At 34.9% G+C, this 18,188-nt stretch overlaps 1 pseudogene; it reads left to right on the forward strand.

Annotated features, from left to right (window-relative positions):
* The first annotated feature begins 837 nt into the window (after window positions 1–837).
* On the forward strand, window positions 838–17,537 carry LOC141388179 (small ribosomal subunit protein uS15-like; annotated as a pseudogene).
* Window positions 17,538–18,188: the final 651 nt, after the last annotated feature.

Below are 18,188 nucleotides of genomic sequence, written 5' to 3' on the forward strand. Positions count from 1 at the left end.
TGAGCAATTGTTGGTTAGCTGGAACGTTGACCGTTCGGTTATTGTCATTAAATATCTGTCTTATGTATTCACTGCACACTATTTTCTTTTCATTTGTATCAAAGACAGCTTTGTTGTTAACGTATAGTACTTTCGGTATTGGATAGGGATATTTTGCAGCATATTTTCGTCATTAAGAGATTACGATCGGATGGTACATCAGCTCCTGGATGTGTCGATGTTTTCTTTATGCAAGAGAAAACCCGTTTATTTATGATTATATAATCTATTTGATTCCTCACGATGTTATCTTTCCGATCTTGTGGAGATTTCCAAGTATATAATCTTCTTTTTGGAAGACAGAAAAATGTGTTCGTTATTTTCATTTTATATTCTTGGCATAGTTGAATGAGTCTATCTCCTCTTTCATTTCGATTTCCAAGTCCGTATTTTCCTGTTACACCTGATACCGGTTCTTCTCCAACTTTTGCGTTGAAGTCGCCTTGTATAATGTTTATTTCGTGGGATTTCGTCGTTTTCAATAAATATATGATCTCATCATAGAATGCTTGAATTTCCTCATCGCTTTTATCTGCAGTTGGCGCGTATACTTGTATTATATTTATATTCATTGGTTTTGCTTCTATTTTAAGGAGCATTGTTCTATCTGATTTTGGTATAAATCCTTTTACAGAACTTGAAATATTGTTTTTTACTATAATTCCAACTCCATTCCTGTGGTTGTTATTCTGATTGCCAGAGTGGTATATCTTCATATTGTTGGATGTGAAATCACCATTATCGGGCCACCACGTTTCGCTTACACCCTTTTTTGGTGTGAAATAAAAATCTAACAAGATGGGTCGTATGCACGCGCCTGGTAAGGGTATTTCCCAATCAGCTTTACCCTAAAGAAGAACCGTTCCCTCATGGTTGAAACTTAACGCTGAAGATGTTAAGGAACAAATCAAGAAATTGGGCAAGAAGGGTTTGACCCCCTCCAAAATCGGTATCATTCTTCGTGATTCCCATGGTGTTGCTCATGTTCGTTTTGGCAACAAGATTTTGCGCATCATGAAATCTGTCGGTCTTAAGCCCGATATCCCAGAAGATTTGTATCACATGATCAAGAAGGCTGTTGCCATCCGTAAGCATTTGGAACGTAACCGCAAGGATAAGGATGGTAAATTCCGTCTGAATTTGGTTGAATCCCGTATCCACAGATTGGCCCGCTACTACAAGACCAAGAGTGTCCTCCCACCCAACTGGAAATACGAATCCAGCACAGCTTCCGCTCTGGTTGCTCGTTTTTTGTAGTGAGGACAGAGTTAAGTTTTTTATATTTTATAAATATAAAACGTGTGCATAATAAAAAAACAACTAAAACATGTCTATGTTATAATGGTTCATTTCGTTTATTGTATTAGCAAGTTTTCCGGTTCGTAGAGACTTCTTACATTCCAGGTACCGATATTAAGATTTCTTTTTGTTTTACCTCCGGGGATTCTTAGCACCCTTGTGTTGCCGGAGACTAAGGGCCGTGTATTTTCTTCATTATTCATAATTGTATGGTTTTCGAGGGAGAGATACTTCAGCGGTTTCCCCTTGCCATCTGGAGGGTTTATAGTTTTCCTTCTACATCTTCAGCCGCCCAATGGAGTACAGACGCTGTTTACTGCCGCCAATCCTTTGGTCAGATGCTGCCTTTTCCTTTTTTTTTTGGTTCGCCCCGCATATTTTATTTTTGCGGTGCCCGCCATATCTGATGAGCATTCCCCTATCCAGCACCTGGGGAGGCGTTCGATGGGAGAAAAAACAGGGGAAAAACTCCACACGGAATTCATAGCGACAACGCTTAATAATTTGTTTCGTAAGAAATGCAAGATTTCTTTTTTCAACATGGTATCACCCTATCAAAACAGGGCTATACTCTCCTCAAGCTAATTGCTCAGAAAGAGCCAACGGAGAAAAATGAAGAAAACCACCTAAATTGGGATAAATGCATACCTAGGATTTTAGCAGTTCTTCGTAGTGATTTCCATACCACAATTCAATGCTCTCCGTATTATGCTATGTTTGGTCAAAAATGTGCCTACATGGGTCAGCATATTCTATGCTAGAACGACTTGGTATGTTAAGAGATGACACTATTATTGCCAGAGCTGACAAGTTGTCTAATTTAAAGGACGAAATATCCAAAAATTTAAAAAAGCACAGGATAAATCATCAAGGACATACAATACCAGAAGTAAGCCCATTATGTATAAAGACGGTCAAGAAATTTTCAGAAAGAATCACACTTTGAGCAACTTCCAGAAAGGTATAAATTCCAAATTTACCCCAAAATATATTAAATGTCGAGTACGAAAGAGAATCGGAAACTCTTTGTATGATATTGAAGACCTTACGGGAAAGTTTATTGGCAATTTTCATGCAAATGGTTTGAAACCCTAATAGAATTTTTGAACGCGTTGTTTATGCCCGGCTTTTGTGGGTCGTGCCACCAGGGTTTCGGAGTCGAGGTATTTTTGGCTCGACTCCGACTCCAGACGAATTTTTTCACGACTCCGGCTCCGACTCCGACTCCGGGTCGACTCCGAGGGTGAATTCCTATACCACAAAAATGAATAAAATGTGCACAGTTTGTAAACTTTTTCCTATATTTTGGCCTATATAGGCTAATCTGTTAGTTTTTCCTTACATATTCATTAGAAAGGGCATTCGTTCGAATACATTCGAACATATGAATGTTGTTTCTCCCGAATCTTACATTGGAAAATAGCAAAGTTAGAAAGTTTTTGCCGGTTTTTCTTTTTTTGCACAAGTATATTCTGGCTTTCAAAATATGTGAGAATGAAGGGGCAACACAAAATATAAGGACTACATGCAATAAAAATTATGAGCAGTTCATGACCAAGTTTCAAACTGGAAACATTTTAGTGTGCTTAGCCTTAAAAGGAGACCCCCAGTTGTAAAGCTCAATAAAAGCCATTTTTCAAGATTTTTTTCGAGAAAACTACGTAACGTTTTGGCAGATTCTTTTCTTCATCTGAAAAAGAAAAATATTACGAAGATTTGTGGCCGTCTACGAAACCCTGTTTTTATTAAAGCATTTTGGCGTGCCAACTCTAGCTCGAAAATTAATAAACCAATTGACATATTTTTTTGGTGACAGATTTCGAGAAAAACACAGTTTATATGCTGCATACCGTCATCTGAAATGCCCAAAGACGTAGCACTCAAAGGATTACGGGTTACGTCTTTGGGCATTTCACAAAGAAATGAGGCCTTGATGTCGAAAGGTATCATTTTGTCAGGCACATATCTTCTAAACCGCTAAGAATTTGCGTTTACTCGTAGAAGAAACATTGTAGTTTTCGTCTTAAAGAATAATAATTACGAACACATAAAATACATTCAACCTCACGTTCAAGGCCAAAATCGTCAAGGTCAAATTTCCCTTTAAATTTTGTCCCTTTTAATTTAATCTACGGATATCAAACCGATCAAAATTGAAGCAAACAACCAACTAGAAAAATTTACCTTAGATCTTAGTAAACAACTTTCTAGAACATACGAACTCTGTAGAAACGGTTCTTAATGGTCAAAATAGCAAGTCACGACAACATATTCGACAGAAAGTTTCCTCATTCTATTTAACTGAAAACATGTTATCTAGAAATGATGAAACAATATCTCCAAACAGAGATATAAAGCTATTTTCTTAATGATTGATGGAGGTCAATCAAAAAATTCATTATGTCATAACTCAGAAATTTCAGCTATGGGATCCTTTGGGGTTCTCAATTGGGGCGTTCATTCCGAAAAGGAATTTTTCCTCTCCCAGATCTTAACTTCCATTTTGCCATAGGGACCACAATGTCTTTAATAGAAAACAAGGTTGACTTCTCATAAAAAACAAGATGAGAATACCAATATACCTTTGTGAGAAGACCAGTAAGACTTTTGACGAAAGAGGTTAAAGGTCCGACCTTAAATCCATTGTCATAGAATTTTACTTTTGTTGGCAATAATGTAAAGAATCAATTGGATCAACAAAATAGGGATGAATAGACTACACTTCAGAGGATAGTAAATATCCTGTTAACTATCCTTAAACTTAGTATAATATACCGTTGGCATATATGTTTTCTTATACCTTTTTTATAAAATAAATAATGATTTTTTTTAAAAAAAAGTTCTTGTTCCAAATTTAATGTTATATTTCTATAACGTGGAAAAAATTTCGCCCGGAGTCGGAGTCGAGTTATTTTTTCGACTCAGACTCCGACTCCAGCAAAATTGCTCGACTCCGACTCCGAAACCCTGCGTGCCACACTATCAATTTTTGCTCAATTTCAAACCTAACCAAATTCCTTTCCTGTTTGTTTGTTCGTCAGGACCTCCAAACAAAGTAGTTGTGTTAGGAATTTGAACTCATTTCATCAGTCATTTACATTTTTTTTTTTTTGCTAACAGTCTTTCTAAACGAACAGAAGAGTAATTGCCACTATTGTGAATGACAAACTGACTATCAACTATTCAGATAAATCCGCCATTTTTCCAATCTCTCTTCCTTTTGCCACGCCAGCAAAACACATGAGAGGAAGTACCGTTATTCTCCAGACACTTCTAAATCAACAGTTCTGATGAGACAGTTGTCAACGGAGAAAACGTCAAACTAGAGGACAGACAAGGATAGATAGCATATGTACAGTTTAGCGTAAATTGGTCATGAAGGAATATTCGATGGAAAAAAGCCATGAGCAAGTCAGTTGGTGTAATACTGTTGAAGAGTTCGGTAGCAGGTCTTCTCGCGCTATTGTTAAAACCCGATTTACACATGCGGGACATTCCGCCAAAAGTACAGTCCTAGTACATTCACAAGAAGATTAACTAAACTTGCAAGAGACAATGGTGATTAGCATTCATACTTTCATAAATCAAAAGGCAATATAAAAGAAAAAATTCTGCACATTGTGGAAATAAGTGAAATTATAATAAAGCAGATTGAACGCGCCAAAGACCAGGTGGTTAATCTATTGCTTATTGCCTGAAAAACAAAATATGTGTGTGGTAATACAATTTAAAATGTAAAAAAATACACAAAAAATAGATTAAATTGACAAAGAAAATGTGTATCTTTAACTTGTAATGACTAACATAATATCCCAGGAAATTTTGAATTAAGGGGTTCGATGCGATAAAAGACCCGATCTTTTCATTAGCATTTGAACCAATGCAAAGAAGTCGTGAAAGATCCGATCTTTTCATCAGCATTTGAACCTATGCAAAGGAAGTCTTGAAAGATCCGATCTTTTCATCAGAATTTGAACCCATTCCATCGAGAGATGAATTTTGTGTTTTTATTTATACATTTTTTTTTAAATATATAATGTTAATTATATACAAAAAGCTTGATGTTGTCGGAGACTCGAAATCACAACAAACGTTGTTAAAACACTCGCAATAATGATAAAGTCATTGCAAAGGGTTGGTGAAAATGACATGCCTAAGCATTGGTGGAAATAACATGGAAAAGCATTGCTGAAAATGACATGTCAAAGCATTGGTCTAAATGACATGCTTTGGATCCAAAAACGAATAGCATCTTTTAAGGTCTACGCTCATATAAAATTCATCGATGAAGATGCTAAAAAGATGACATTCCAGCTCACTTGCACCCATGATTGAATGGCATCTTTAACATCGAATATTTTGCTGGGATGTTATACGTTAGAAATCTCCAAATGTGGCAAAATTCCACTCGAACAGCAAAACAAATGTTCTGAGCGCATCTTTCTGTAAGTAACTATACTACTAAATTAAAAAGAAGACAACGTAAGATTTTTCTTTGACACATTAAATTAAGAAGCTAAGAAATACTACTGCTATAACTCAAATATGAAAACATTGCAATATTATCAAACTGTTCTCTGATCGCAATCTTGAGATTATATGTTACAACAAAGAGCATAACTATACACAATCAGAATAAAATATGTGTTGTGGAACATTTTCTAAAATGAGAACTACCATTGGTAGTAGAAACAAAGCTTTTCTCCAAGGAAACAAAAAATCAAATGTTAAATAAAAACTGTAAGAGAAATAAGTAAAAAATAATGAGAACATTATTAATTGTCACCAACGGAAAAAAACTATTAAAACCTGCTAGAGAAAGTGATGTTTAATGCTGTTTGCTAAGGGGTAGTTTACACTATATGTAAATGTCATATGACATGAAATTTTCCATCATTATATAGTCGCTAATATGTGCAATATTGGGGATTTTCTTACGCCATTTACTTTGTGCGTCCACACCAGCAAAATTGTAATATTGTAATATGTAATAAAATTGTAACATTGCATTCTCTTAAAAGGCCTCTTAGATGTACAACCAATGTTTAATATATGTTGTTATAAATAAATATTTACTTATTATGATGTATTATTATAATAGTTTCTATTTTAATAAATGCGAACATAATTGAATATGAAAGTCTAATTATTCTCCCGTTAAATGAAGGTAACGTTGAAACTGATATGTAAGTGAGCAGTTGGTCTCTTTTTTGGGGTAACTTAGATAAATAAGAGTGTAAAAGTTACCATATATATATATATATATATATATATATATATATATATATATATATATATATATATATATATATTCTGGACGGAATTCTTCCGCGTGAAATATATATATATATATATGTATATTCTGGACGGAATTCTTCCGCGTGAAAAATCTTTAAGTTTTCAAAATATGTGAAAATTTAGGGGCAATACAAATCATAAGGACTACATGCAATAACAATTATAAGCAATTCAGAACCAAGTTTCAAACTGGGTGTAAGCCAACATTTTAGTGAGCTTAGCCATAAAAGGAGACCCCTAGGTGTAAAGCTCAATAAAACGTATTTTTCATGATTTTTTTCCGAGAAAACTACGTAACTTTTTGGCAGATTTTTTTCTTCATCTGAAAGAGAAAAATATTACGAAGTTTTGATTTTGAGGCCGTCTACGAAACCCTGTTTTTATTAAAGCATTTTGCGGTGCCAACTCTATATCGAAAACTTATAAACCAATTATCATATATTTTTGTGGCCGATTTCGAGAAAAACACAGTTTATATGCTGCATACAAAATAAAATAAATTGTTCCCATCCAACCCCCATATTACGGCGATATCGCTCCGATCGACTTAGAAATTTGACCACATATTTTATGCTATTTATACTTTCTACTTTTTTTTTAAATTTATAAGTCGGGATTACCCCTAAACTAAAACTCATCGCTCACATTTTCAACTTTGGTTGTGGAGTGGATAATTTTATTGAAATGTTTGAGATATATTGTGTACACCACTCAGCACTTAGGCAGATGGATGTTTTCTGGAACTGAAAAATTAGCACACCATGAGATTTCGTGCATGAAAATATGCTACAAAAATGTTGCTAGAAAAATGTTATGTCCACTATGACACTTTTACCCGATCCTTTCTCATGAAAACTCTATGATTATGTACGTCATTGAATTTCGTATATGAACATGATACAATGATACAAGGCTACAAGACAACCTCACGCTCACAGCTCACACAGTTGCATTCGCTTTGCCGTCCCTTCATTGACAAAATGATTTTGACAAACTTTGTATGTATATGTTAAAATATACATACATATGTCAGGTTTATTTACAATTTAATTTAAAATTTTTAAATTTTCAGACAATTGGGAGTCGATTTAGCCGTCTGACTGGAGGATAACTGTTGAACGGATCAGGCGATGTGGTCTAAGTGTTGGTCATGGTAGTATTATGCCCAAACATTGATCATGTTAGTGAATTGACCATATATCCACTTCTTCCTGTACCAGCCCAACAAAAGCTCAAACATTTTCTCTAAAATGGTGCGCACGATAACTCTCGAACGGATCAACTTATTTGGTCAAAAAATAGTTCCTCGTAACATTTCTTCCGGGCCTAGATCAGGTACGCACTACATCGTTCCAATCTTTCAAGTACCTCCACACAAAATTTTTGCTTAAGTGCAGTGTAAGGGCTGTTCGAGGGCAGTTTGAAAATTTTACCAATCGTATTCCATGTGGTCCTTTTTACAGTGTTTGGTATGTTCCAGAACTGCAAGAATCTACTAATATTTACTATTTTTCCCGATAACATAAAGGACAAAATGTTATTGTAGTAAAAAATAGTAGCTTCTTGCAGGTTCTGGAACAGAGCAGTTATGTGTTTCGTGGTCAAGTCCATGCTTCATATTGGTCGAAAAGCTTTAAAAAATGGGTGGTGGTCACAATAAAATTGGCACGATGTCTATCGAAATAATGAGGAAGTACTTGAAGGAATGGATCGACAGAATCCATTTTGGAAGCGGATATTAGTTTAGGTGTCATTTCTTTTTGATAGATATCGCGCCTACCAGTCATTTCAGTTGGTAATCGTATAAATTAGAGCTTTTGGTCCACTATATCAGAAAGCATGGACTTACATACAAAAACATAATATCGTTGTAAAGAGGACAGGCCATAAACTGTACTTCAACAAAATATTCAACTTTTTGGTGGAGGTACCTTAAGGAAAAACGCGATATGGACCATTTTAGAAGTTAAACTAAATTTGGACTGAATATTTGCTCCATTCAAGATATCGCGCATACCATTTTACTGACATTTTTTACTTTATGGAGAGGTACCGGAAGGTGTGGAACGATATTAAACGGCGTTTGCACTAGATTTTTTACCCGGGTTAATGTTTAAGACGATTTATTTAACAAAGTGCAAAAATCTTCGAATTTAACCTAAGTATAGACAATATATTACGAAGGCCAAATTTTGGACCAAATCGTTGAGCCGTTGGAGAGTTAGCATGCGTACATTGCTCAATTAACTCCAAATTGTCTGAAACGGATTTTGTCCAAACAGACGTGGAGTCTAAAATAATTATTTCGATGAGGCACATGTTTATGATGTCTCGGAAGTAAGCCTATGTTACAAACCAGATTTCATTGTTGCGTTTTGATAAGGATAATAACGACCTAAGAAATAAATCAGATGCTGTTTGTGTCCCAATAATGTAATCGTTTTAATTTCCTTCTGCAACGTGAACTTCATTTTATTAACAACAATAAAATAGGCTTATAAAGAAGTTTGAAGTCTTAGAGGTTTTATTTTTGTAAAAGGAAAACATGCCTATATGTTGGACAATACATTTAAACAAAAATGGCGCTGAATGGCGCTCTCTTTAAAAACTTTTTACACGACAAATTTGGGCGAGTAAAAAATAGTAACATGGTTGCCGGCATCTGGTTGGCTGATACGCCGACTTTGACACTTGTTCCACTTTTTTTGACGTATTTTCCGTTCCCGAACCATTTTAAAAAAAAACTTGTGTGTGAGAACAATTTTTTTGCAGTTCTCTCTTTTACGAGTTTTACCATTAAAAAGTACGGGAACGAAGCTAATATTTTGTTATTGTTGTCATTGACATACACTTTCATATTGTTTCGAAAGCATGGTTGTATTTGGCAGCTCAAGGACTGTTTTTCAAATGTGGTTACCTTCTTATTCTGCCATGGTATATGAAATTGATTGTGTAGAAAACACGGATACACATGAACTATATCTGTTCCTGGCGGACAGATCTGGTTATTTGAATGTCTACATCTAAAGCCCTCACTAAGTAATTAACGAATCCTAGAAGAACCGTTTCGCCGTTTGTCAGACTTCTGAGTTATGGCGGGATGAATCTGTCGTTGACCAACAACGAAGTTGTGATGCCCTAATTCAGAAGCGTAACCATCCGAATTTCATATGTAGTTAATAGATTAAGCGAAATGTACAGAAATTCATAAACATACGGGAAACCTACATGGAACATTTCTGTAGAAAATTTCAATTTGTTTTACGTTTTGACTTCAAGAACAAAAAGGCCTTGGAAGAAATTGATTCTCATTCTATTTAACTGAAAATATGTCATCTTAAAATGATGAAAGAATATCTCCAAACAGAGATATAAAGCTATTTTCTCAATAATTGATGGGTGTCAATCAAAAAATGCATTATGACATAACTCAGAAATTTCAGCTATGGGATCCTTTGGGGTTCTCAATTGTGGCTTTCATTCCGAAAGGTATTCAGTAAGATTTCCCATAGAGACCACAATGTCTTTAGTAGAACCCAAGGATGACTTCTCATAAAAACAAGATGAGAATACCAAAAGACTTTTGACGAAAGAGGTTAATGGTCCAATTTTAATTCGATTGTCATAGAACTTTACTTTTGTTTGCAAAAATGTTACGAATTAATTGGATCAAGAAAATAGGGATGAATAGACCACACTTCAGAGGATAGTAAATATCCTGTGAATTTTCCTTAACTTAGTATAATATACCGTTTGCATATTTGTTTTCTTATACGTTTCTTTTAAAGTAAATAATGATTTTAGAAAAATGTGCTTGTTCCCAATTTAATGTTATATTTCTATAACGTTGACAAAATTTCGCCCGAAGTCGGAGTCGAGATTTTTTCGACTCAGACTCCTACTCGGACTCCAGCAAAATTGCTCTACTCCGACACCGAAACCCTGGTAGTGTGTGACTACCTCCGTCAAGTGTTATTATTGCATTGATAAATATTTACTTATTGTACAATTTCTTCTCCGTATTGAATGCCTATAGCAGTAAGCTGCTTTGTCTGTGTTCGTTTTTCTGTTTATTCGTTTGGTTTTTGGCAGGTTATTAATGTGGAGTATATCTTTGGTTAATCTCTTATTATAATTATGTCCTGTTTGTAACCCTCTCGCCTCATGCATGGTTGTTTTGCCTAATGCTAATATGTTTTAAATTTATGTCCGATTTGTGTGCTGACATCCGTGTCTTTAATTTGTTTTTTGTTGTGCCAATATATAATAACATAATAGCATTCTTCCTTATTACCACCACATTCAATCTCGTATATGACATTATGTTGTTCTATTTTTGAGATTTTGCATTTTACTTGGCTAAATATATGTTTTGTCGTGTTGTATGACCTATGTGCTATTGTAAATTTTTGTAAATTTTTTTATTTTGAGTTTGTTTTCAAAGTGAAATCGTTTATCGCTAATAGTAAGCACTATGTTTATTAATTTTTTCGCCGTGTTGATAATTGTGCATTTTGTACGCTTTGAAAAGTAATTTATCAATCTTTCTGAGGCAGTAGGTTTCTGATACCAGTTTATGTATACACTGTAAGCAAAACAACCATGCACCCAACGTCGATGAGGCGAGAGTGTTACAAACAGAACATAATTACAATAAGAGATTAACAATAGAGATCCTCCACATTAATAACCTGCCAACAACAAAATGAATAAGTAGAAAAACGGACACAGACAACACAGCTTACTGCTATAGGCATTTAGTACGGAGAAAAGATCGTACGATAAGTAGATAATTATCAGTGCAATAATAACACTTGACGGAGGTAGTCACACTACGAAAGTTTTTAGTTATTATTCTAATTATTTACAAGTAAGCGACCGTAAATTTTTACGTATTTTTATGTCCTATTAGTAATATTTTTATTTTATATTGTACATCTCCCGAAGATGAAATTCAATGAATTTCGAAATATTGGAATAAATATGAAATAAATAAAAGCACAACATAGACCTCAAGCTCGATTACATTAATTTTAATAATATTACAAAAAGGTCGAACAAAAAACATAAATGGATTTTTCTTTTTGTTTACAATTTACATAGTATTTTTAATTAAAATATGTAAATATTGCCACTATCGATCACTTTCTTCCTACTTTTATTTTAATTTTAACAATTACTTGTGCACGTAAACTATTATTCGGGTACATGATTATTTGATCCTTTACTGTACGATTGTACGGGTAGCTATCAATTTATTTAAACTCATGACAATATTATGAAAAATATCGGATCTTTCACCACTTCATTTGCACTTATGAAAATTCGATGAGAAAGATCGGATCTTTCACGACTTTATATTGCGCTAGAAGACAAGGAAAATGATCAGATCTTTCACGACTCCAGACGAAATCACGATAATTCGATGAAAAAGATCGAATTGTTCACGACTCCATTTGAACTCATAATAATTCGACGTAAAATATCGGATCTTTCACGACTTCATTTAAACTCATGCAAAAGAACCAGTGAAATCATGATTTCACATGGAACCACTTCCATTTAATATTGCTGGGAAAGATACTGTATAAGTTAGATTTTACTTGGCTAAATATATGTTTTGTCGTGTTGTATGACCTATGTGCTCTTGTAAATTTTGTTTTGTCATATATATCAGATTTTTCTAATCTTTCTGATATATTTGTGAAATATATCAGAGGTTTATAAATCTTGTTTGTTTCAGTTTTCGTCGATTCTGGATTTGAGGGTTTGTATTAATTTATTAGTAACTTTATTAGGTGTAGTGGAAAATTGTTTTTTTAAATGTCCTTTATTTTGAGTTTGTTTTCAAAGTGAAATCGTTCATCGCTAATAGTAAGCACTCTGTTTATTAATTTTTTCGCCGGGGCGATTATTGTGCATTTTGTACGCTTTGAAAAGTAATTTATCAATCTTCCTGAGGCAGTAGGTTTCTGATACCAGTTTATGTATACACTGTAAGCAAAACAGCCATGCACCCAACGTCGATGAGGCGAGAGTGGTAGAAACAGAACATAATTACAATAAGAGATTAACAATAGAGATCCTCCACATTAATAACACTGGTCAACACGACTTTTGTTTCAACCGAAGTTGCGGTTGTTTCTAGATGAAATCGGCGAGTTATTTTCAAATCCGGTCCCGGTTTTTCTCCATCAGCTCTTGTTTTTGAGATATAGCTCAAAATCCGTTTTTACGAGTTTAACCCAGACTTTCGTTATTTTCGGATACAAACAAATATTTTTTGTGGGTTTTTCGACATTAATATATTAAGAAGATGTTGTACGCTCGATATAAATCGTTTTTGAAATAGTTATGGTAAGTATATCAAAAAATATAGAAAATATACGACGGACCTTGTAAAAATTGCATATTTTGAGTACTTTAAGTTGTAATTACGTCATCGGGGGAAGTCATAGGATCTTCATATGGCAATGCGGATATGCTTAGGGTGTCTACTATATTGTCCAGTATTCAAATATATAATATAAAGTTTATAGCGCCCATGATTCGGCCATAACCTAAAAATCGCCATGAAGACTGCTAAAGGGAAATCATTTACCAGTGATATCATTACCACATAAGCCATTTACTTTTCAATGGCAGTCTTCATGATGGTTTTTAGGTTATGGCGGAATCATGGGCGCTATGAACTTTATATTATACATTTGAATACTGGATTATATAGTAGACACCCTAAGCATATCCGGAGTACCATATGAAGATATGAAGAACAACAAAACGAATAAATAGAAAAACGGACACAGACAACACAGCTTACTGCTATAGGCATTTAGTACGGAGAAAAGATCATACAATAAGTAAATAATTATCAGTGCAATAATAACCCTTGACGGAGGTAGTCGAACTACGAAAGTTTTTAAGTTATTATTCTAATTATTTACAAGTAAGCGATCGTAAATTTTTACGTATTTTTATGTCCTATTAGTAATATTTTTATTTTATATTGTAGATCTCCCTGAAGGTGATATTCAATGCATTTTGAAATATTGGAATAAATATGAAATAAATAAAAGCACAACATAGACCTCAAGCTCGATTACATTAATTTTAATAATATTACAAAAAGGTCGAACAAAAAACATAAACGGATTTTTCTTTTTGTTTACAATTTACATAGTACTTTTTATTAAAATATGTAAATATTGCCACTATCGATCACTTTCTTCCGACTTTTATTTTTAACAATTACTTGTGCACGTAAACTATTATTCGGGTACATGATTATTTGAATCTTTAGTGTACGGGTACCTATCAATTTACTCATGACAATATTATGAAAAACATCGGATCTTTCACCACTTCATTTACACTTATGAAAATTCGATGAGAAAGATCGGATCTTTCACGACTTAAATTGCGTTAGAAGACAAGGAAAAGGATCGGATCTTTCACGACTCCAGTCGAACTAACGATTATTCGATGAAAAAGATCGAATTGTTCACGATTCCATTTGAACTCATAATAATTCGACGTAAAATGTCGGATCTTTCACGACTTCATTTGAACTCATGCAAAAGAACCAGTGAAATCATGATTTCACATAGAACCACTTCCATTTAATTTTGCTGGGAAAGATACTGTATAAGTTAGATACGTTGGCCTTCAACTTCTGGAGCCCAGTCGATCACGGATGCTGATGGACAGCTCGGGTATCACCTCTAGAAGTTCCCCCTGCGGAGACCGGAGAGTGTAGATACCAACGGGCGACGGTTGTTGTTGATTTGCTCATTTTGATACAAAGGAGAGACTGTCCTCTCACTGGAATAATTGTAGTTGTATTAGTAATAAACGAAGATCCTCTGTGATCAACACGATCCACTGCGATCACTAAGATCCTCTGCGATCCACGTGAACCTCTGCTTTTGCTTTTGTTTTATCTTTAGAAGCGAAAGCACCAAGGCATCTGCGCCATTTCCAGATTACAAAAGGTAATCTTTGTTGTAGTAAGAAAAGAAATACAGCAATAAACAGCAATCATATTTATATTTAGAATTAATACTGGTTGTTTTTATTCATTTTATTCTTTTCTCCCTCTACTGCCCATCATATACCTTAACTGAGAAACATACCTATGGATCACCCCTCTCTCACCTCAACATTTTATCCTATCGAACTGGAGAATTTGTTGTTGCGCAATTAAACATTTGGTCGCATCGAGCCGAATAGAAGCCAGCCTTTTTGTTGTCGCTGCTCCAGTTGCCTATTCCCTCCCTCTCGTATTGTGATACAACGAGATTTCAAGCCTTTGTTGTTGTCTTAGCACGGAAAAATATTGGATAAATCTGCATCATCTCTAAACAACAACAAATCACTATACTAACACCAGGTACGTAAACTCAGATTTCTATAAAAAGTGAGCTACCGCGAATGTTAGTATTTTTCGTTTGAGCAGTAAATAACAAATCTTGTGGTCGAATTTCAATTACCCTACGCGTGTGAATTAAATTCGTTGCACAATTTTGCCTACCATACAGTCCACACACAAATTTTGTTTAAATCGTTGTTGTACTGATCATCCGACGTCGCGTTGATCATACAAATCATAATCCGTGTTGTTGTTATTATTAGTCGGTTTGCTTTAAATTATTAGTTCTCACCATAACAACGAACACCTTCCAATCGCCTTTTATTGTTGTTAAAAAATCATATTGTTCGACTCATTTTAGCACTTCTCGTGTTAACACTTACTGTCCCCACTACCAAACATCTTAGTTGTCGTTGTACTGATCAACCTACGTCGCATTGATCATATAGAGTATTCGGTGTTGTTACATTGTAAAATTCTAATTGTGGATCTTCTCATTCTAACTGAGAACTTGCAAATATATTTGTAATATTTGCAATAACAACATCCTACACTTCCAATCACTCTTGCTCTCGTGTCGTTAAATTATTACACGCACTGACCTAGCTCTCATTACACATATCTGTCTGAGTGCTGATCATTTGAAATTTATTTGTTATTGTTGCTATTCTCCAAGGTTCTTTTCTAACGAAGACCTTTTCTTGAAAATTTGCATTGGCAAATTTAACAACAACACACATTGCACATTGTCGTTTGTTTTTAGTTGTTGGTACGATCCTCTCCATCCAAAAAATACTTGGCGTTGTTATTCCCCCTCGGTTTACATAAAACCCTTTGAAAATTTGCACAGCCAAATTTACAATAACAACGCACCATCAAATTCTCGCTACATTTGATTTCTTTGTTGTATAGATCGTCCATCACCAACCAAACACATTCGTTTTTCTGCTTGTGTGTTCATTCTCTTTTGTGCTATACCCATTGGTGTCCCAGCACGGTGGCTTAAGATAATACAAATAGTACAGTGGGGTAAAAACTAAAAATTAATAATTGTTTGGAAAAATTATTTTTCAATAATTTTTTGAAATATTATTGAAATATTTTTTTTAAATATTTCTGAACAAATTCATTCTACATTCGACATTTACTGCACCTATTTAGAGCAGAGAATTCATGTGAAACATATTCGTTTTTCAACATTTTTAGATTGTTTTTGGTAATAATATTTGCATATTTTGGAAAATTGTTTGAGTCTCCGTAGGGTTTTTGGTTTTGTTGGACAAATACACCCTACTTTCGGCATATATTGCACCAACTTGTCACCCAAACAAAATATATTTCATATAATTTGTTTGATTTTTGGCGAAAAACTTTATTTTTTCGTACAAATTACTTATTTGTCGTCGAATTTTTTACAAATACACCTTACCAGTGGTATAACTCACCTTGCTGTACACCCTATACTTGGCAACACCATATACATTTCGCATATTTTTTAGCATTTATTGCCAAATTAAAGTAGTCTGTTCACTCTGAGGATGTTTCTTAAAATTTTCTCTTCTTTCGCTCTAGTTTAATTTCTAATATAATTACACTTTGCTAAGATTCTGTTGTCTTCTTAGAATTTTGGAGGTTTTGTGTGGAAATTTCTTATTTCCTGTGAGCTATAGCCATTTGTTCTTCAAATTGAATTTCATTTCTTCACCTCTCTTTGTTGTTTGTTGCAAATTCAATTGCAGATTTAACTTACAAAATGTCTGCCACCCCTCTTACTCGGTTTATTAGAGCTTCAGACATCGTTTTGAAACGTGTGGCTTCCTTTGAAAGAAAAGTGAAACCAACTATAGCGTACATTATCTAGAAAGTTCATTGCACTTACGAGGAGTGCAAAAACTGCCTCACGACATCCGAGATTGCACAGACTGATGGTATTTATGTCGTTGAGGAAAAGTACGCCACATCCTACATTGCTTACCTTCAATGCATTAGCACAATTAGTCGGCATCTTGAGCGCCTTAAAACTCCTGGTAGTGAAACTCCTTCACCTGCTATAGCTTCTGCAATCTCACCACCTCCAACAAATGAATTGTTGAACGTTTCAAAAGAAACGTAATCTTCAGGTTTGCTTTCGAGTAAATCTTTAGAAATCTCGCCACCTCCTAAACACTCGTTGAATCCTGAAGTAGCAACTCCATCCAATGTATCATTGGACGAACCCGTCTCGTCGGTTGCTGTGCAGTCTACTTCTCCCTCCGTACCTGCTCCACCTGAAACTTCTTCCAACAACACAACTTCCTCTAGTGGCACTGTTAATAACTCCACATCACCTGTTGATACCTACAGCTTACCACTGCCTCCCATCGACGTCGATGTTTTTGCTGGCGATTTTATATCTTGGCCAATCTTTCGGGATATTTTCAACACCCTCTTTATCAAAAATTCGCTTCTTTCAGACATTGAACGTTTCTGCTATTTGTTGCAGAAGACCACCGGTGAGGCTCGGAAAATCGTTTTGCGGGTTCCACAATTCTAGTTTCCCCTTAGCGTGGAAAGCATTGTCGGATACGTATGACAATAAACGTATCGTGGTGAATAGTCACATCCAACAATTGCTCAGTCTCCCTTCTTTGGATAAAGAAACTTGCTCTGGTTTGAAAACCATTCGGCGTGGGATTAGTAGTTGTCTTGCTGCAATGACCGTCTATGACGTCATCACGGATCATTGGGATCCAATAGTAGTTTGTATTTGTTTGCAGCGTTTGCCAAAATTAACTTTGACTCTGTGGGAGCAAAGCCTGAAAAATAGGTCTTCTTTGCCTTCATGGAAAGACTTAGATGCTTTCCTCACAGAAAGGATACAAACATTGATGTGTATCCAGAACATGTATGGACATCAAGTCACAAATTCGTCATCTAAGCATATTTCTACAATTTGTCGCACCAATAACTCGTTGTTATCTAATGTTGTTCCAAAATCCTCCAATAAATTTGTCGGTACATAAATCTAACGATGTATCACCCCCTCGATCCACTAATTTATTGACAAGGACTTGCCCAATATGTCCTAAGCAGAGACATGCATTGCGCCTCTGCCCCCAGTTTTCTAAACTTTCATTTGAGGACAAATTTTTGATTGTTAAAAAGTATAAGTGCTGCCTTAATTGCTTATCTCGTGGTCATGCAG

This window comes from Musca autumnalis, unplaced genomic scaffold (assembly GCF_047663935.1).
Source record: "Musca autumnalis isolate F117 unplaced genomic scaffold, ASM4766393v1 scaffold_7, whole genome shotgun sequence".
Lineage (NCBI taxonomy): Eukaryota > Metazoa > Arthropoda > Insecta > Diptera > Muscidae > Musca > Musca autumnalis.